Genomic DNA, 22,234 nt, shown 5'->3' on the forward strand with positions numbered 1-22,234 from the left:
ATGTGCCACAACGACTGAGCCTGCATTCTAGAGCCCGTGAGCCGCAACTACCGAAGCCCACGCGCCTAGAGCGCATGCTCCGCAACAAGAGAAGCCCGCACAGCGCAACCAAGAGTAGACCCCGCTAGCCGCAACTAGAGAAAGCCCGTGCACAGCAATGAACACCCTGTGCAGCCAAAAAAATAAATACGTAGAATAAATAAGTTCAAACAATCAATCAATAAATAAACGTAAATTAAAAAAAAACAAAAAAACAAAAAAACAAAAAGAACACCTAATGCAGGTGGGAAGGTGGCAGGGACACTGTAAAGGTCATCTATGCTACATGTACAAGAACCCCGAGAGCACACCAATAGGTACCACATTTTTCACTGCTGTAGCCGAGCATTCCCCCTGTACTACCACACTGTAGCACTCCCTTCCCTCGTCTACTGCTACAGTCTCTTTGGAAGGTGTCTCAGAACTCTTGTTATGAGAGTGCCAGTTGAAGTGTCCTCACTTCCGTCATTTATACCAGGATTTAAGACCTTGTGGTCCGAGATCCTGTCCAGAGAGCAAGCAGGCTAAGACTCTGTCTTTGTTTCTGTATTTCATCAGAAAGGGCTCTACCCCCTCTCCTAGTTCATGGTGTGAAGTGTTCTTAGCCTCTCGGGAAAGTGGGGAGAATTGAAAGGACTCTATATGAGAATGCTAGGCTTTGTAAAACATTTCAGTTGTTTAAAAAGAAGACTCATTTTGTATTGGACTTACAACAGTCCTATGAGATACAAAGAGAGCCAAGGATCAGTGACATGAAATGATCACCAGTTAAGCATTACAACAGTCACCGCTTACCTCGTAGCATAGGGCACTGTCCATGATCCTTAAGAAGAGTTAGTAGAAATGCCTTGCCCATCTTGCCCCTGAACCCCTTGAAAGGTACATGACTGCTGTGTTGGTGTTTAGGGGGAGCATCTCATTTACCAGGGACTGACTTCTCCCTTGATCCCTTTGTAGTGATGGAGCCTTCCCTGGTGATGAAAAATTCCCTGGGATTGCAACCTCCAAGCCAGACGTTTTGTGTGACACAAACTCAAGAACTCCCCAAGTCCTGCAGTAGCAGAAACAGTCACATACTTGAGAGTAACCCACCATCTGAACTTGGGGACATTTCAGTGACAGCTCCAGTCCAGAGTGCCAGGCGTCTCCTGGCCCTGCCTCCAGCTCCAAGCCAGGGACAAACAGAGAGTAAGAACGTGGAGGATATCAAAACCAAGCTGTCAAAGCCTCTGGAGGCCTACCAGATCCCAATAGAAAACCAAGATCCTCCACTACTCCCTTTGGGAATCCCTGATATTCCCCAGCCGCTGGCCTGCACCGATCCCCTCAGCCAAGAGGAGCAGCCTGGTTCTGAAAATGCTGATCTGGGAGAGAACAGCCTGAGTCGTCAGGACCTAGGGACACTTGAAAATGGGACTGAACCTAGCAGTGGTCTTGCAGACATTACTACACTGGCGGAGGATATTCACCTTCCCCAGCTCTTTAATTCTTGGAAAGATCTTGATCGATCCCAAGGTCCCAACGTGATCAAAGCTGAAGACACCAGAGCCATTAAGGTGAATCAGGTGCAGGAAAAGCCAAGTGTCGTAAAGGTTCCCTCTGATCAACCCAGGAAGAACAAACAGAAAGCCTCTGAGCCTATCGGTGGTGCTCCCAAGGCCAAAATCCAGCCAAAGGATCCAGAGTGCCTGTTAGGGGGAGAAGCGGTTATATGCACTGCTGCAGTCAGTGACAGGGCTCCTGCGAACACGGCCAAGCACTCTCAAGGCAAACCTCAGAAAGCTGCATCCGGAAAGATCAGCAAAACTGAGAGCCATGGGCAGGAAAAGACCAAAAGGACCAGAGGAAGAAACAAGGCTGAAGAGAACAAGCAGTCAGGGAACAAAGTCAAGGCAGAAGACAAGCCAGCAATCCCCAACACGAAGCGAAAGGAACACCAAACTGAGCTTCGCCAAGAGAGCTTTCAAAAGCCTCGAACCTCCCTTGGCGTGCGCATGCTGGAGTCTGTGAAGGTTCTTCATGCGCTGGGGAAGAAGAATGAGACGAAAACTGGGCTCTCTTCCTGTCGGCTCTTGGGAAATTCAAGCAACCCCAAAGACCCCCAGCCACCCCCAGCGATCCAGCCACGGCGGCATACCCCACGTGAGGGTAAGAGGCCTGAGAAAACGCAAGTCCAAGCCCAGAAACCAGACAGCAGTGCTGAAACAGAGTGTCCATCTCCATCCCAGTGTGAGCGGCCTCCTCCTGGGAAGGTCAAGTTGATACCTCTGCCTTTTTCTGCCTGGGACAAGCCTCAAGCTCGACCCGCTCCTCGGAGGCCACAGTCTCTGGCCTCACATCGGCCTGCTGTGGCTTACCGTGCCCAGCCTGGTTCTACTGACTCAGCTCAACCTGCTGCAGTCAATTCATCCCAGCCAGCTCCTGCCTCTTTGCCAGGTCCCGCCAAACCAGCTCAGCCAACTGTGGCCAACCCAACCCAACCGGCTTGGACCAACCATACCCAGCCTCGTGTCCCTCAGCCTGCTGCTCCTAGGCCTGCACCCTACAAAACTTCATCTGGCGCTTCTCTCCAGCGCGAGCCTGTTCCCCCTGCTGTGACTAAGCGCCAGTCCCCACCCAAGCTCCAAACCCAACTTCTACTCCAAGACTTCAGCAAGCAACGAGTTCCATGGAGGGAACCCAACGTGCCTGAGCCAGTCATGTCAAAGCCCATCGAACAAGAGCAGAGGCCAGAGCGAGAGGCCATGAAGAGGCGGGCTCAACAACAACGGGAGAATGCTGCCAGATACACCTCTTCGGGGAAGCTGCAATTTTTCACCCAGAGGGACAAAGAAATGGAAATTGCTGACTACTACGGATACGTCAGGTGACAGCTGCTAGGATTCTTGCTGCCACCTTGGCTACCAGCGGTTCTTCCATACATAGGTAAGATAGGTATAGAACCGAATAAGTAAATGGAATAGAATTAATAGATGAGTAATAAACCTTTCGAATTTTGAGATGCTGCTAACTGGGGCGTGAGAAAGGAAGGCCTGAAAGTTGGATGGGAGAATGAAGGAAAGGGGTAAAAACTGAGGAAAGAGGAAGGAACTTGGCCCAGGGCTAGGAAGGCCAAAAGAGACGTATGGATTTAGGAAAGGAAGCAGGAGTGAGGATGAAATGGCAGAAGTAAAAAGCAGGGTCAGGGGTCTGGGTTGAAAGAACACAATTGGAGTAGAGTTGAAGGTGACAGGAGATGAGTCTAGGTTTACTAGGAGAAATAGAAACAAAGTCTCTCGGGGAGGTTGGCCTTAAGTCTCACAACCACCAGATAGGTATTTCAGAAAACAAGAGGTTCACGACACATCTCTGAAAGGTTTGAGTTGCCTTATTCAGGTGTGATTATAGTGGGGGAATAGGCAAATCTACCAGAGAAGTAGCTAGGGCTCAGAGTCCTCCTAGGGGCAGCTGACGACAGGGCCAGAGCCAAGGGAACTGCTGCATCAGGAGGCCCACGAACAAATCAGGGGCATAGCCGCCTGTCACTTCCCTACCAGGAAGGAAGCCAGGTATATTACTATAACCAAGGCACACTGGGGTCTTCACTGTATGGAGAACTTGGCTCCTGCCCGCAATCCTATGGCTCCGCGTCATACACAGGAAGTAGGGCCTCTGCGCAACCAGAAATGGGAATGGGACTGAAGGAGATTCAGCCCGCAAATATCCGACCACCAGCTTCCACCTCTGCAATCTGCCACCCTGTGTCTGCTCAACGCATCACAGAAACAAGTTTTCAAGGTGAGTATACAAACGGCAGAGCAAGTTGAAGAATGAGGTCGGCATTCACAAACGGGGTCAAATCGACAGCTGGGAAGGGGTGTAGAGACAGGTAGAATTTAGATCCTGAGCCTTTAATAATCACTACCTTCTCTCAGTGCTCTCTGTTTTTAGACTCTATGTAAGAACAGCTAGGGCTTCCCTGGTGGCGCCTGCCAATGCAGGGGACACGGCTTCGAGCCCCGGTCTGCGAAGATCCCACATGCCGTGCTGCAACTAAGCGCATGTGCCACAACGACTGAGCCTGCATTCCAGAGCCCGTGAGCCGCAACTACCGAAGCCCACGCGCCTACAGCCCATGCTCCGCAACAAGAGAGGCCACCGCGATGAGAAGCCCGCACACCGCAACCAAGAGTAGACCCCGCTAGCCGCAACTAGAGAAAGCCCGTGCACAGCAATGAGGACCCAGTGCAGCCAAAAAAATAAATACGTAGAATAAATAAGTTCAATCAATCAATCAATCAATAAACGTAAATTAAAAACAAACAAACAAACAAAAAAACAGAACACCTAATGCAGGTGGGAAGGTGGGAGGGACACTGTAAAGGTCATCTATGCTACATGTACAAGAACCCCGAGAGCACACCAATAGGTACCACATTTTTCACTGCTGTAGCCGAGCATTCCCCCTGTACTACCACACTGTAGCACTCCCTTCCCTCGTCTACCGCTACAGTCTCTTTGGAAGGTGTTTCAGAACTCTTGTTATGAGAGTGCCAGTTGAACTGTCCTCACTTCCGTCATTTATACCAGGATTTAAGACCTTGTGGTCCGAGATCCTGTCCAGAGAGCAAGCAGGCTAAGACTCTGTCTTTGTTTCTATATTTCATCAGAAAGGGCTCTACCCCCTCTCCTAGTTCATGGTGTGAAGTGTTCTTAGCCTCTCGGGAAAGTGGGGAGAATTCAAAGGACTCTCTATGAGAATGCTAGGCTTTGTAAAACATTTCAGTTTTTTAAAAAGAAGACTCATTTTGTATTGGACTTACAACAGTCCTATGAGATACAAAGAGAGCCAAGGATCAGTGACATGAAATGATCACCAGTAAGAATTACAACAGTCACCGCTTACCTCGTAGCATAGGGCACTGTCCATGATCCTTAAGAAGAGTTAGTAGAAATGCCTTGCCCATCTTGCCCCTGAACCCCTTGAAAGGTACACGACTGCTGTGTTGGTGTTTAGGGGGAGCATCTCACTTACCCGGGACTGACTTCAACCTTGATTCCTCTGTAGTGATGGAGACTTCCCCGCTGATGAAAAATTCCCTGGGATTGCAACCTCCAAGCCAGACCGCTTTCCTATGGAATGACAGAGAACTTCAGAGAACTTGTCGAGATGAAACACCAGTCAGTCTGCGGGAGAAAGGGAAGAAGAGAACGATGGAAATCGTTTCTGGGAAACTATTTTTACATTATGTTTTGTTTGTTCCTGGTAAATAAACTGAAATCTTCTTAACATTCAAACAAAATCTAAACCACTAAATTCAACAACACAGGAGTATAACTTTTGAAAAAAATTTCTTTGGCTGCGCAGCATGTGGGATCTTAGCTCCCCAACCAGGGATTGAACCCACGCCTGCTGCATTGGAAGCGCAGAGTCTTCACCACTGGACCACCAGGGAAGTCCCAGGAATAGAACTTTTAAAGGAGAAGGTATAAACCCCTGGGTTATATGAACTGGAGATTTTTAGTAAGAAGTCAATAGATCTTTTGTTAGGCACATTTTATGTTAGGCTGTCTCCCTGCACAGGACGCAGGCGCCTTGAAAATGGAAATCACATCCCTCTATAGTACGTCCCTCTTCTTTCTGCTTTGCAGTTTGCTGCTCCACTTGTTCAACCCCACCTAGTAATAACCTATACTTCCCTTGTTCCTGTTTTCCCATCTGGAAAACAGACAAAAGGCAACCAAACAACGCAAAGGTCTCAACAAATAAGGGATACCCAAAACCAGAGATGGCCAGAACTTCTGTATCCCTCATGAAACCTAGCCCGGTGTTCAATACTTAGGTATCATTAATACATGCGTGTTGACTGAAACAGTTGAAACGCAATTCTTCCACTTCCCAGTTTAGTTTTAGTCCTCATACAAAACCTGATCATCAAATTCCTTAATGCTAGGAATCACAGTGAAAAATAATTTCTCAACTGACTTCTGTCAGATGAGTGAGAACTAAGGTTAATTCAGTGTATCTGAAGCATAGAAAGTGAGGGCAAACGTGGCACAAGATGGGGCTAGAGAAGCAGAGAGGATTCTAGAGCACGCAGAGTCTTAAAGGCCACCAGTGTGTTTTCTATTCTCAAAACAATGTTTGTGAGCGATGTTTATGAGCAATGTTCCAACTTGCTTTGAAGCTTTCTTGTGTGAAGAATGGATTGGAGGGAAACAAGATATATGGACACTAGTTAGGACCTAATCGCAACAGACAGGCAAGTTCAGTATTAGGATGTTGAGGGAGAGCTGACAGATTCCAAAGAAATTCAGGAGATAAACTGAAGCGGGCTTCATGGGGTATGAGATGGAGGAAAGGAAGGTCTTAGGGAATTAAAGGGTTTACTGCACACATGAGCAGAGTCTCAAAATTAATCATTTGAACGTACAGAGGGGGATCGATCTCCCAAATGACACCGGTTAGGAAGCAACGGTACGCCCTGTAGAATTCCTAGAGACAGCACAAATCAACTGTTTCGATGGAAAATTCGGCGGGACCCTTGATTTCCATGGGAATATAGAGAAAAGAGACACTGATCTGGCTTGCAGGTATTTAGGAAGTTGTTAGCCTGACATCACATACTAGTCTCATGTAAGTAGGCCGTCTGAAGTATGAAGCTTAGGGGAAAAACCTTGAAGAAAACTTAAAAGCTTAAGCCACACCTCTATACTACACCACCTTTCACAGTTTCTTCTCAGATAAGCAGCATCCCCATCAGTGAAGAAACTCACATCCCATAATAGGAACAACAGGCCTAAAAATTAAATGTGTGTCTTTGGAGGTCCCATCTATGCGATATCTTCCTGGTACCAGAAAAGTCCCCAGGAAGATCGATCTTTGCACCCCTGAAAGCTTACCACCAAGGAAAATGACTAGGTCCATAGATTTCCTCCCTCAAACCAGCCTACCTCACACATAAATCACTAGCAACTCAGCCCTTAACTCACATTATCACAGTCACAAGAGTGGTTAGGGAGAAAAGCACTAACCAGGGGAACTAACACAGAGGCAATCCAGGCCAAGCTGGGCTGGTGGCAGATATCTGCTCCTTACGCTCGGGTGCATAATGCGACTCACCACAATGCCTTTTTCACAGACCCTTTTTAAAGTTTCTCCACAAAATCCAACAGCTCAAGTTAGCTCATGACGCTTCAAGGTAAACAATCGTCAAGAGAAAAACATGCAATATGTCTTACAATGTTGGATTCCTTACAAATAGGACAAGGAAATAACCATGTAGACAAAACCAGAGCATTTGAAAACATCTGCGTTCTACAAACATACCAGTGAATGCTATAAATAAGGTAATATGACATAAAACAAAATGAAAACTAGATGTGAGACTGTTCTCTTCAGTGTACAGACTTCATGGCAGTTGCTGCACGATCTAGCTACTTATATCTACAACTCTCTGTTCTGTTAATACAAAATGAGGCCCAAGTGTGTCAACTTGTTTCCCACAGAAACCAAAAAACCTACATGCATCTCTTTTCTCCGGTGCCCTTTCACCTTACCTGCTCCCAGTTCTCCACCAATGTCCTCCTCTTTCTCTAATTATTCTCCTCTTCATTGTGCTTGGCCTTGCACCCAAGCATGCAAGACAGAGAGTCCTAGAGGTCCGAGATTCTAGAGGGGCTGTTTGCAAGGGGGAGGAGATTACGGTAACTGCCACACTGTATATACTTCTGTGCAAAGAAAGAGGGACAGTGTTCAGAATGTCTCTCACATATAAAAAGAGCTGGATGGCAGGATACCTGTGTGGCCCAAGGAACTAGAGCTAGCAAATCATGGGCAAAACAATTGCAACCAAAGGCTGGAAGAGGAAAGGTCTGCAACCAGCTCTGTCTCCTAGCTCTCTGGTATTTGCTGCCAATGGGCAGAGTCTATTTCGTGAAGCATCAAGCACTGAAAAGAAGACTCCTGCTGCTGGAAGTTGACAGGAAGGAACATCCAATGCAAGATCAAGGCTTGTCCTAGAAGCAATGCCCATAATGGAAGAAAAAAAAAAAAAAAAAAGAAAGCGGAAGAGAAATGTTAAGTCGCAAGTCCAACCTGGCCCCCAGCCTAGCCCAGCCCAAGGAAGGTAGGAGTCAAGGAGAAGAAACTAAAAGAGAAGAGCCTTGGACCACAACATTCTCCACAGGGTACACTCAACAAACTTCACCCTGCTCTTTAACCAAGTTACAACTGTAATAGTTCAAACTACATGGCTCTTTCCTTCCTAAGGATACTAGTTAAATAAGATCTATATAGCTCTAAGTATATGATACATAAAATAGAATACTCTGTAGAATATAAGTAACTGTTAGTTAATTATATTAATGAACGTCTGTAAGAAATGTTGCAATGATTTCCCTAATGGAAGAGCCTGGGGGAGGTAAATCTGTCTTCTAGGATTTCCTCCCCAGAGCTCAGAAATTGAGGGGTTGTTTTAGCTCTCCTACGCTCTCTTCACCCAAGCCCGCCCTCCTGTTGGGGATCGGACCTCCCTATTGGCTAGCTCATACCTTTCAACTGCCTGCTTTGTGACATCACTCTCCTACCAAACCTACTACCACTTGGTAGAGGTCTTGGGGTTTCCGTGGAGCCGTTTGGACCAGTAACCAGTGACCTTTGTACTGGACACGTGCGCCGTTCAGCTGCAGCCACTCAGACATCCTCTAGTGTTGTCTCCTCATCCCTTGTACCTGCAGTTGATGTCTCCTCTTCTCTGACCATGTCAGGTAAGAAAAGAAACTTTGGAAAGTTTTGCGTTCGATTTCTTGTGCCCCTAAATTGAGGAGGAGATTCAAAATAGCGTGGAGTAATGAGGGAAAGTATTGAACTACAAGTCTGGAGACCTAATTTCAGTTTTGACTTTGACGTTTACTGTCTGTGTGACTTTGGACAAATCACTGACTGCCTCACAAAGCCTGCTGCTTTCCTTATCTGTTACGTTAGGATACCACATTGGGTTGATCACTCTGATCCCCTTCTTTTCCAATATTGAGCCTTAAAGGGTACCCATGTAGAAAATGAAATCAGAGACTTCTCAAAAGAGTGTTTCAACAGAAACATAGAAAAGCCAGGTGACACAGAAAACTAGCGATATATACCAAGATGTTTCATCTCCAATGGTCTCCCTCCACTAGTATTTCGACTAGTTGAAAAGAGAGAATAGGGAGAGAGGATGGAGAGTACTGGGCTATATAGGGAGGCACAGAGTCAAACGTAAGCAAGTTTAGGATTGTTTTCATTAGCACAGGCCAACAGGAACCAAGAGATGGGAAAAAAATATAAGAATGAAGAGGGAAAGCATAGAGGAGCTCTCAAGAAAGAGGCAGTTTGCCATGGAATGTTGATGGGAGCCAAAGATTTTAAATTAAAGCAGAAACAGCACAGAGGGAAATCTGCTCAGAGCAGGGCAAAACAAAGCTGATGGTAGCAAATCCTTACATTAACAGACTAAGAAGGAAAGTAAGGCCAGAACAGGGGATCACCAGGAAAGGCAGCCTATCAGAAAAGTCATACTCCGTTTTCTTTCTTTTATTGCCTCTCTGAATACAGCTGGCACTTGACAGTTTGGAATAGAAACATTTTAGAAGTATGTTTTAGAAATGATGCTTCCTAGAAACCAGAAACCAAAGTGGTTATCTAGGGGGCTGCTTTTCAGTGTTCTATTCTTTCTAATTTTTAAACTAGGTAGACATTTGACCAATTAAACATTTTAAATGATATCTTCTACATTGAATCAGAAGGACTATTTCCTTTGTGTGATATGTAGCTTCTAAGGCAAGGTTGCTTTTCATTTTTACAGTTATTTCCTTCCTAACACAGAGAGCACATTGATCAACAGCCATCGTTCGCTTGTAGATCTTAGCTACCGGAGAAGAAAAAGAAAAAGTCAAGCCCCACATCTCTAATTCCCCATTTAGGGAATTCCCTGGCGGTCCAGCGCTTTAGGACTCGGTGCTTTGACGGCCAGGGCCACGCGGCGCGGCAAAAGAAAAAAAGAAAACACAAACATCCACATTTATCTAAAACAATATTGTGGAGTCCTTTGGATTTTCTTACATTTGAAAATCTTTTTTAATTGGATTCTAGGGATGATGGTTTTTTGAGGTCTTGGGATGTCATCTTCTTGGATGTGGAAGATGATTCTAAGTTCTAGGATAAATACAAAAACCTTCTTGATACTTTTTAAGCTTCCTTTCTGCTTATTATATGAGTTATATTCATGGACAGATATATTTCTCCTAGGCTTAATACCTGTTACTTGCTGGGTAAAAATATGAATGAGCACAATAATGAAACTCTTTTACACTTACTATTTTGCTGTCTGCTTTGTACCGGTTTTCATTGAAATACTTGTCTATATATGTTGTGGCTACCTATACATTCACATTTGTTGCATTCTGTTGCTTGTTGTGCATTTTTTACTGATTTATCGTCTCTGTCTGTATGCATTGGCTAGGAATTCATTCACCTCTATCACCTCCATCGTGTTTTTTGGTTAATAGTATTCACTAAAATAGAGTGGGCAAAATTCACTTTCATAATATTGCATGTATGGTACAGAATGTCATTTGTTAGTAAATTCATTAGGCTTTGATACTTGCCCACATACCCCAGTTTTCATTAATATCTATGGATTTCTTTTTCGTTACGTAACATGTTTTTCATGATTTTTCTTTGTCTTTCTAGAACTTATTGTATCTTCCTCCATATAAATCATACGCAATAGATCAGCTTATTCATCTATTAATTATTACTGCTATTATTATTGGTGGTGGTGTTATAACCACTTTATAGATGAGTAATCTGAAGTAATCAGATAACTTTTCTCTTTCCAAAAGCACTTAAGAAATCCACTTTCGGGTAATCATTTTGAGGTAGGATGAGAAACCAGGCTTGAAGAGGGCAAACATGACTCTTTCAGTTCACCAGTTGGACTGAGCTATACGTCAACTCTAGGTAATAGCGTGGGAACTGCACAAGCAAAGGGAGACACTGAAGATGACAATGGTAATGGCCGTACTGTTTTCTAATGGACAAAAAAAATGCTTATATTATAAGTTCTATTTCTCCTGCTTTCTGGCACTATCATGCTCAGAGTGGAGTCCTGGCAAGGAAGTCAGGATACTTAGGTTCTGAAACCTGGTAATGACACTAACATAATGAGAGAACCTGAACAAGTCAACCCGACCTCTCTGAGCCTCAGTTTCCTTACTCGTGAAATGAGACTGAAAAAAGAGAAAGTTCTCTAAGGGCCTCCTAGTTCTAAAATGCTTCCAGTCTAGGAAATAGCATAGAAGTCAATACGAGTGCAGGCTGAAGGGAAAGACAGGGCAGGGAGAAGGTTGCTTCCAGCCTAGAGAACAATGTCTGAACCATACCACTTGGCTCTTCTGCCCATCTGTGCCCAAGATGGGAGCACAGGCAGTTAATACAGAAGAGTGGAAAACTGCTCAGTCCTTACAGCCATCATTAACTGTCTGATTTTGGGTTTCTCAGGAAGGGTCGATAGTAGAGGTGTCCTGAGAGCAAGAACCTTAAGATAATGCTGTTCCTCAAACGTAGTGAGAATTTCTCAACCTCCCTGAGTTTTTCATGACCCTCTTGTTCTTACAGAAAATTTCCAAAATCCATCTCTACTTGGAACTCTAAATTCTCTGCAGCATTGTCTTCCTGTGGTGAGCAATGCAACTTCCCTAACACGAAGTGTCTGCAACTTCTCCAGAGTCTCTGCCCCTGCCGTCAGTTCGGCATCGGCTACCGGTACCTCTTTCCAGACACTCATGGGTAGTGCCTACCTTTACCAACATTCCAGCACGACTATGTTATCTGGAGTTACTGACCACAGCCAGATCTCCACTTCAGCTCCTTCCTATCCAGGTGTTCTTGAGTGGGACATCACAGGAAGCACTGAAAAGAATTCCTCTTCACTCGGAGACTTTACTCTGGCACTCACTGACCGGCACCCAGCTGCTTCCTCCATGTTTATGGCAGCCCAGTATGATAAAACTTCAGACGCCAATAACATGGTCCCTCTATATCCATCACTTTCTGCCAGGCTTGCTCAGGGAGCACCATCTCAGATTCCAAATCAGGGGCATAGCCGCCTGTCACTTCCCTACCAGGAAGGAAGCCAGGTATATTACTATAACCAAGGCACACTGGGGTCTTCACTGTATGGAGAACTTGGCTCCTGCCCGCAATCCTATGGCTCCGCGTCATACACAGGAAGTAGGGCCTCTGCGCAACCAGAAATGGGAATGGGACTGAAGGAGATTCAGCCCACAAATATCCGACCACCAGCTTCCACCTCTGCAATCTGCCACCCTGTGTCTGCTCAACGCATCACAGAAACAAGTTTTCAAGGTGAGTATACAAACGGCAGAGAAAGCTGAAGAATGAGGTCGGCATTCACAAATGGGGTCAAATCGACAGCTGGGAAGGGGTGTAGAGACAGGTAGAATTTAGATCCTGAGCCTTTAGTAACCACTACCTTCGCTCAGTGCCCTCTGTTTTTAGACTCTATGTAAGAACACCTAGGGCTTCCCTGGTGGCGCCGTGGTTAAGAATCCACCTGCCAATGCAATGCGGGGGACACGGGTTCGAGCCCTGGTCTGGGAAGATCCCACATGCCGTGGAGCAACTAAGCCCATGTGCCACAACGACTGAGCCTGCATTCTAGAGCCCGTGAGCCGCAACTACCGAAGCCCACGCGCCTAGAGCGCATGCTCCGCAACAAGAGAAGCCCGCACAGCGCAACCAAGAGTAGACCCCGCTAGCCGCAACTAGAGAAAGCCCGTGCACAGCAATGAACACCCTGTGCAGCCAAAAAAATAAATACGTAGAATAAATAAGTTCAAACAATCAATCAATAAATAAACGTAAATTAAAAAAAAACAAAAAAACAAAAAAACAAAAAGAACACCTAATGCAGGTGGGAAGGTGGCAGGGACACTGTAAAGGTCATCTATGCTACATGTACAAGAACCCCGAGAGCACACCAATAGGTACCACATTTTTCACTGCTGTAGCCGAGCATTCCCCCTGTACTACCACACTGTAGCACTCCCTTCCCTCGTCTACTGCTACAGTCTCTTTGGAAGGTGTCTCAGAACTCTTGTTATGAGAGTGCCAGTTGAAGTGTCCTCACTTCCGTCATTTATACCAGGATTTAAGACCTTGTGGTCCGAGATCCTGTCCAGAGAGCAAGCAGGCTAAGACTCTGTCTTTGTTTCTGTATTTCATCAGAAAGGGCTCTACCCCCTCTCCTAGTTCATGGTGTGAAGTGTTCTTAGCCTCTCGGGAAAGTGGGGAGAATTGAAAGGACTCTATATGAGAATGCTAGGCTTTGTAAAACATTTCAGTTGTTTAAAAAGAAGACTCATTTTGTATTGGACTTACAACAGTCCTATGAGATACAAAGAGAGCCAAGGATCAGTGACATGAAATGATCACCAGTTAAGCATTACAACAGTCACCGCTTACCTCGTAGCATAGGGCACTGTCCATGATCCTTAAGAAGAGTTAGTAGAAATGCCTTGCCCATCTTGCCCCTGAACCCCTTGAAAGGTACATGACTGCTGTGTTGGTGTTTAGGGGGAGCATCTCATTTACCAGGGACTGACTTCTCCCTTGATCCCTTTGTAGTGATGGAGCCTTCCCTGGTGATGAAAAATTCCCTGGGATTGCAACCTCCAAGCCAGACGTTTTGTGTGACACAAACTCAAGAACTCCCCAAGTCCTGCAGTAGCAGAAACAGTCACATACTTGAGAGTAACCCACCATCTGAACTTGGGGACATTTCAGTGACAGCTCCAGTCCAGAGTGCCAGGCGTCTCCTGGCCCTGCCTCCAGCTCCAAGCCAGGGACAAACAGAGAGTAAGAACGTGGAGGATATCAAAACCAAGCTGTCAAAGCCTCTGGAGGCCTACCAGATCCCAATAGAAAACCAAGATCCTCCACTACTCCCTTTGGGAATCCCTGATATTCCCCAGCCGCTGGCCTGCACCGATCCCCTCAGCCAAGAGGAGCAGCCTGGTTCTGAAAATGCTGATCTGGGAGAGAACAGCCTGAGTCGTCAGGACCTAGGGACACTTGAAAATGGGACTGAACCTAGCAGTGGTCTTGCAGACATTACTACACTGGCGGAGGATATTCACCTTCCCCAGCTCTTTAATTCTTGGAAAGATCTTGATCGATCCCAAGGTCCCAACGTGATCAAAGCTGAAGACACCAGAGCCATTAAGGTGAATCAGGTGCAGGAAAAGCCAAGTGTCGTAAAGGTTCCCTCTGATCAACCCAGGAAGAACAAACAGAAAGCCTCTGAGCCTATCGGTGGTGCTCCCAAGGCCAAAATCCAGCCAAAGGATCCAGAGTGCCTGTTAGGGGGAGAAGCGGTTATATGCACTGCTGCAGTCAGTGACAGGGCTCCTGCGAACACGGCCAAGCACTCTCAAGGCAAACCTCAGAAAGCTGCATCCGGAAAGATCAGCAAAACTGAGAGCCATGGGCAGGAAAAGACCAAAAGGACCAGAGGAAGAAACAAGGCTGAAGAGAACAAGCAGTCAGGGAACAAAGTCAAGGCAGAAGACAAGCCAGCAATCCCCAACACGAAGCGAAAGGAACACCAAACTGAGCTTCGCCAAGAGAGCTTTCAAAAGCCTCGAACCTCCCTTGGCGTGCGCATGCTGGAGTCTGTGAAGGTTCTTCATGCGCTGGGGAAGAAGAATGAGACGAAAACTGGGCTCTCTTCCTGTCGGCTCTTGGGAAATTCAAGCAACCCCAAAGACCCCCAGCCACCCCCAGCGATCCAGCCACGGCGGCATACCCCACGTGAGGGTAAGAGGCCTGAGAAAACGCAAGTCCAAGCCCAGAAACCAGACAGCAGTGCTGAAACAGAGTGTCCATCTCCATCCCAGTGTGAGCGGCCTCCTCCTGGGAAGGTCAAGTTGATACCTCTGCCTTTTTCTGCCTGGGACAAGCCTCAAGCTCGACCCGCTCCTCGGAGGCCACAGTCTCTGGCCTCACATCGGCCTGCTGTGGCTTACCGTGCCCAGCCTGGTCCTACTGACTCAGCTCAACCTGCTGCAGTCAATTCATCCCAGCCAGCTCCTGCCTCTTTGCCAGGTCCCGCCAAACCAGCTCAGCCAACTGTGGCCAACCCAACCCAACCGGCTTGGACCAACCATACCCAGCCTCGTGTCCCTCAGCCTGCTGCTCCTAGGCCTGCACCCTACAAAACTTCATCTGGCGCTTCTCTCCAGCGCGAGCCTGTTCCCCCTGCTGTGACTAAGCGCCAGTCCCCACCCAAGCTCCAAACCCAACTTCTACTCCAAGACTTCAGCAAGCAACGAGTTCCATGGAGGGAACCCAACGTGCCTGAGCCAGTCATGTCAAAGCCCATCGAACAAGAGCAGAGGCCAGAGCGAGAGGCCATGAAGAGGCGGGCTCAACAACAACGGGAGAATGCTGCCAGATACACCTCTTCGGGGAAGCTGCAATTTTTCACCCAGAGGGACAAAGAAATGGAAATTGCTGACTACTACGGATACGTCAGGTGACAGCTGCTAGGATTCTTGCTGCCACCTTGGCTACCAGCGGTTCTTCCATACATAGGTAAGATAGGTATAGAACCGAATAAGTAAATGGAATAGAATTAATAGATGAGTAATAAACCTTTCGAATTTTGAGATGCTGCTAACTGGGGCGTGAGAAAGGAAGGCCTGAAAGTTGGATGGGAGAATGAAGGAAAGGGGTAAAAACTGAGGAAAGAGGAAGGAACTTGGCCCAGGGCTAGGAAGGCCAAAAGAGACGTATGGATTTAGGAAAGGAAGCAGGAGTGAGGATGAAATGGCAGAAGTAAAAAGCAGGGTCAGGGGTCTGGGTTGAAAGAACACAATTGGAGTAGAGTTGAAGGTGACAGGAGATGAGTCTAGGTTTACTAGGAGAAATAGAAACAAAGTCTCTCGGGGAGGTTGGCCTTAAGTCTCACAACCACCAGATAGGTATTTCAGAAAACAAGAGGTTCACGACACATCTCTGAAAGGTTTGAGTTGCCTTATTCAGGTGTGATTATAGTGGGGGAATAGGCAAATCTACCAGAGAAGTGGCTAGGGCTCAGAGTCCTCCTAGGGGCAGCTGACGACAGGGCCAGAGCCAAGGGAACTGCTGTATCAGGAGGCCCACGAACAAATCAGGGGCATAGCCGCCTGTCACTTCCCTACCAGGAAGGAAGCCAGGTATATTACTATAACCAAGGCACACTGGGGTCTTCACTGTATGGAGAACTTGGCTCCTGCCCGCAATCCTAAGGCTCCGCGTCATACACAGGAAGTAGGGCCTCTGCGCAACCAGAAATGGGAATGGGACTGAAGGAGATTCAGCCCGCAAATATCCGACCACCAGCTTCCACCTCTGCAATCTGCCACCCTGTGTCTGCTCAACGCATCACAGAAACAAGTTTTCAAGGTGAGTATACAAACGGCAGAGAAAGTTGAAGAATGAGGTCGGCATTCACAAACGGGGTCAAATCGACAGCTGGGAAGGGGTGTAGAGACAGGTAGAATTTAGATCCTGAGCCTTTAATAACCACTACCTTCTCTCAGTGCTCTCTGTTTTTAGACTCTATATAAGAACAGCTAGGGCTTCCCTGGTGGCGCCTGCCAATGCAGGGGACACGGCTTCGAGCCCCGGTCTGCGAAGATCCCACATGCCGTGCAGCAACTAAGCGCATGTGCCACAACGACTGAGCCTGCATTCCAGAGCCCGTGAGCCGCAACTACCGAAGCCCACGCGCCTACAGCCCATGCTCCGCAACAAGAGAGGCCACCGCGATGAGAAGCCCGCACACCGCAACCAAGAGTAGACCCCGCTAGCCGCAACTAGAGAAAGCCCGTGCACAGCAATGAGGACCCAGTGCAGCCAAAAAAATAAATACGTAGAATAAATAAGTTCAATCAATCAATCAATCAATAAACGTAAATTAAAAACAAACAAACAAACAAAAAAACAGAACACCTAATGCAGGTGGGAAGGTGGGAGGGACACTGTAAAGGTCATCTATGCTACATGTACAAGAACCCCGAGAGCACACCAATAGGTACCACATTTTTCACTGCTGTAGCCGAGCATTCCCCCTGTACTACCACACTGTAGCACTCCCTTCCCTCGTCTACTGCTACAGTCTCTTTGGAAGGTGTTTCAGAACTCTTGTTATGAGAGTGCCAGTTGAACTGTCCTCACTTCCGTCATTTATACCAGGATTTAAGACCTTGTGGTCCGAGATCCTGTCCAGAGAGCAAGCAGGCTAAGACTCTGTCTTTGTTTCTATATTTCATCAGAAAGGGCTCTACCCCCTCTCCTAGTTCATGGTGTGAAGTGTTCTTAGCCTCTCGGGAAAGTGGGGAGAATTCAAAGGACTCTCTATGAGAATGCTAGGCTTTGTAAAACATTTCAGTTTTTTAAAAAGAAGACTCATTTTGTATTGGACTTAACAACAGTCCTATGAGATACAAAGAGAGCCAAGGATCAGTGACATGAAATGATCACCAGTAAGAATTACAACAGTCACCGCTTACCTCGTAGCATAGGGCACACTGTCCATGATCCTTAAGAAGAGTTAGTAGAAATGCCTTGCCCATCTTGCCCCTGAACCCCTTGAAAGGTACACGACTGCTGTGTTGGTGTTTAGGGGGAGCATCTCACTTACCCGGGACTGACTTCAACCTTGATTCCTCTGTAGTGATGGAGACTTCCCCGCTGATGAAAAATTCCCTGGGATTGCAACCTCCAAGCCAGACCGCTTTCCTATGGAATGACAGAGAACTTCAGAGAACTTGTCAAGATGAAACACCAGTCAGTCTGCGGGAGAAAGGGAAGAAGAGAACGATGGAAATCGTTTCTGGGAAACTATTTTTACATTATGTTTTGTTTGTTCCTGGTAAATAAACTGAAATCTTCTTAACATTCAAACAAAATCTAAACCACTAAATTCAACAACACAGGAGTATAACTTTTGAAAAAAATTTCTTTGGCTGCGCAGCATGTGGGATCTTAGCTCCCCAACCAGGGATTGAACCCACGCCTGCTGCATTGGAAGCGCAGAGTCTTCACCACTGGACCACCAGGGAAGTCCCAGGAATAGAACTTTTAAAGGAGAAGGTATAAACCCCTGGGTTATCTGAACTGGAGATTTTTAGTAAGAAGTCAATAGATCTTTTGTTAGGCACATTTTATGTTAGGCTGTCTCCCTGCACAGGACGCAGGCGCCTTGAAAATGGAAATCACATCCCTCTATAGTACGTCCCTCTTCTTTCTGCTTTGCAGTTTGCTGCTCCACTTGTTCAACCCCACCTAGTAATAACCTATACTTCCCTTGTTCCTGTTTTCCCATCTGGAAAACAGACAAAAGGCAACCAAACAACGCAAAGGTCTCAACAAATAAGGGATACCCAAAACCAGAGATGGCCAGAACTTCTGTATCCCTCATGAAACCTAGCCCGGTGTTCAATACTTAGGTATCATTAATACATGCGTGTTGACTGAAACAGTTGAAACGCAATTCTTCCACTTCCCAGTTTAGTTTTAGTCCTCATACAAAACCTGATCATCAAATTCCTTAATGCTAGGAATCACAGTGAAAAATAATTTCTCAACTGACTTCTGTCAGATGAGTGAGAACTAAGGTTAATTCAGTGTATCTGAAGCATAGAAAGTGAGGGCAAACGTGGCACAAGATGGGGCTAGAGAAGCAGAGAGGATTCTAGAGCACGCAGAGTCTTAAAGGCCACCAGTGTGTTTTCTATTCTCAAAACAATGTTTGTGAGCGATGTTTATGAGCAATGTTCCAACTTGCTTTGAAGCTTTCTTGTGTGAAGAATGGATTGGAGGGAAACAAGATATATGGACACTAGTTAGGACCTAATCGCAACAGACAGGCAAGTTCAGTATTAGGATGTTGAGGGAGAGCTGACAGATTCCAAAGAAATTCAGGAGATAAACTGAAGCGGGCTTCATGGGGTATGAGATGGAGGAAAGGAAGGTCTTAGGGAATTAAAGGGTTTACTGCACACATGAGCAGAGTCTCAAAATTAATCATTTGAACGTACAGAGGGGGATCGATCTCCCAAATGACACCGGTTAGGAAGCAACGGTACGCCCTGTAGAATTCCTAGAGACAGCACAAATCAACTGTTTCGATGGAAAATTCGGCGGGACCCTTGATTTCCATGGGAATATAGAGAAAAGAGACACTGATCTGGCTTGCAGGTATTTAGGAAGTTGTTAGCCTGACATCACATACTAGTCTCATGTAAGTAGGCCGTCTGAAGTATGAAGCTTAGGGGAAAAACCTTGAAGAAAACTTAAAAGCTTAAGCCACACCTCTATACTACACCACCTTTCACAGTTTCTTCTCAGATAAGCAGCATCCCCATCAGTGAAGAAACTCACATCCCATAATAGGAACAACAGGCCTAAAAATTAAATGTGTGTCTTTGGAGGTCCCATCTATGCGATATCTTCCTGGTACCAGAAAAGTCCCCAGGAAGATCGATCTTTGCACCCCTGAAAGCTTACCACCAAGGAAAATGACTAGGTCCATAGATTTCCTCCCTCAAACCAGCCTACCTCACACATAAATCACTAGCAACTCAGCCCTTAACTCACATTATCACAGTCACAAGAGTGGTTAGGGAGAAAAGCACTAACCAGGGGAACTAACACAGAGGCAATCCAGGCCAAGCTGGGCTGGTGGCAGATATCTGCTCCTTACGCTCGGGTGCATAATGCGACTCACCACAATGCCTTTTTCACAGACCCTTTTTAAAGTTTCTCCACAAAATCCAACAGCTCAAGTTAGCTCATGACGCTTCAAGGTAAACAATCGTCAAGAGAAAAACATGCAATATGTCTTACAATGTTGGATTCCTTACAAATAGGACAAGGAAATAACCATGTAGACAAAACCAGAGCATTTGAAAACATCTGCGTTCTACAAACATACCAGTGAATGCTATAAATAAGGTAATATGACATAAAACAAAATGAAAACTAGATGTGAGACTGTTCTCTTCAGTGTACAGACTTCATGGCAGTTGCTGCACGATCTAGCTACTTATATCTACAACTCTCTGTTCTGTTAATACAAAATGAGGCCCAAGTGTGTCAACTTGTTTCCCACAGAAACCAAAAAACCTACATGCATCTCTTTTCTCCGGTGCCCTTTCACCTTACCTGCTCCCAGTTCTCCACCAATGTCCTCCTCTTTCTCTAATTATTCTCCTCTTCATTGTGCTTGGCCTTGCACCCAAGCATGCAAGACAGAGAGTCCTAGAGGTCCGAGATTCTAGAGGGGCTGTTTGCAAGGGGGAGGAGATTACGGTAACTGCCACACTGTATATACTTCTGTGCAAAGAAAGAGGGACAGTGTTCAGAATGTCTCTCACATATAAAAAGAGCTGGATGGCAGGATACCTGTGTGGCCCAAGGAACTAGAGCTAGCAAATCATGGGCAAAACAATTGCAACCAAAGGCTGGAAGAGGAAAGGTCTGCAACCAGCTCTGTCTCCTAGCTCTCTGGTATTTGCTGCCAATGGGCAGAGTCTATTTCGTGAAGCATCAAGCACTGAAAAGAAGACTCCTGCTGCTGGAAGTTGACAGGAAGGAACATCCAATGCAAGATCAAGGCTTGTCCTAGAAGCAATGCCCATAATGGAAGAAAAAAAAAAAAAAAAAAGAAAGCGGAAGAGAAATGTTAAGTCGCAAGTCCAACCTGGCCCCCAGCCTAGCCCAGCCCAAGGAAGGTAGGAGTCAAGGAGAAGAAACTAAAAGAGAAGAGCCTTGGACCACAACATTCTCCACAGGGTACACTCAACAAACTTCACCCTGCTCTTTAACCAAGTTACAACTGTAATAGTTCAAACTACATGGCTCTTTCCTTCCTAAGGATACTAGTTAAATAAGATCTATATAGCTCTAAGTATATGATACATAAAATAGAATACTCTGTAGAATATAAGTAACTGTTAGTTAATTATATTAATGAACGTCTGTAAGAAATGTTGCAATGATTTCCCTAATGGAAGAGCCTGGGGGAGGTAAATCTGTCTTCTAGGATTTCCTCCCCAGAGCTCAGAAATTGAGGGGTTGTTTTAGCTCTCCTACGCTCTCTTCACCCAAGCCCGCCCTCCTGTTGGGGATCGGACCTCCCTATTGGCTAGCTCATACCTTTCAACTGCCTGCTTTGTGACATCACTCTCCTACCAAACCTACTACCACTTGGTAGAGGTCTTGGGGTTTCCGTGGAGCCGTTTGGACCAGTAACCAGTGACCTTTGTACTGGACACGTGCGCCGTTCAGCTGCAGCCACTCAGACATCCTCTAGTGTTGTCTCCTCATCCCTTGTACCTGCAGTTGATGTCTCCTCTTCTCTGACCATGTCAGGTAAGAAAAGAAACTTTGGAAAGTTTTGCGTTCGATTTCTTGTGCCCCTAAATTGAGGAGGAGATTCAAAATAGCGTGGAGTAATGAGGGAAAGTATTGAACTACAAGTCTGGAGACCTAATTTCAGTTTTGACTTTGACGTTTACTGTCTGTGTGACTTTGGACAAATCACTGACTGCCTCACAAAGCCTGCTGCTTTCCTTATCTGTTACGTTAGGATACCACATTGGGTTGATCACTCTGATCCCCTTCTTTTCCAATATTGAGCCTTAAAGGGTACCCATGTAGAAAATGAAATCAGAGACTTCTCAAAAGAGTGTTTCAACAGAAACATAGAAAAGCCAGGTGACACAGAAAACTAGCGATATATACCAAGATGTTTCATCTCCAATGGTCTCCCTCCACTAGTATTTCGACTAGTTGAAAAGAGAGAATAGGGAGAGAGGATGGAGAGTACTGGGCTATATAGGGAGGCACAGAGTCAAACGTAAGCAAGTTTAGGATTGTTTTCATTAGCACAGGCCAACAGGAACCAAGAGATGGGAAAAAAATATAAGAATGAAGAGGGAAAGCATAGAGGAGCTCTCAAGAAAGAGGCAGTTTGCCATGGAATGTTGATGGGAGCCAAAGATTTTAAATTAAAGCAGAAACAGCACAGAGGGAAATCTGCTCAGAGCAGGGCAAAACAAAGCTGATGGTAGCAAATCCTTACATTAACAGACTAAGAAGGAAAGT

General features: G+C 46.0%; 2 long non-coding RNA genes across 6 annotated transcripts in view; both read right to left on the minus strand.

Moving 5' to 3' along the window:
- Positions 1-5,134, minus strand: part of LOC309653735 — a 31,349-nt gene extending 26,215 nt beyond the window's left edge. The window contains exons 1-2 of one of the 2 annotated variants that reach the window (XR_014259425.1): positions 5,071-5,134; positions 964-980 (exon numbers count right to left, since the gene is read on the minus strand). This is a non-coding gene — a long non-coding RNA (uncharacterized lncRNA). Of the gene's footprint in view, positions 1-963; positions 981-5,053 lie in introns of both variants that reach the window. The other variant, XR_014259426.1, reaches the window with a different exon arrangement.
- LOC309653733 overlaps positions 1-22,234 on the minus strand; it is a 258,278-nt gene that overhangs the window by 134,126 nt on the left and 101,918 nt on the right. The gene's annotated exons all lie outside the window — the stretch shown is intronic.

This window comes from Balaenoptera physalus (genome assembly GCF_965194825.1).
Source record: "Balaenoptera physalus genome assembly, contig: HAP1_SCAFFOLD_1059, whole genome shotgun sequence".
In the NCBI taxonomy this organism is placed as follows: domain Eukaryota; kingdom Metazoa; phylum Chordata; class Mammalia; order Artiodactyla; family Balaenopteridae; genus Balaenoptera; species Balaenoptera physalus.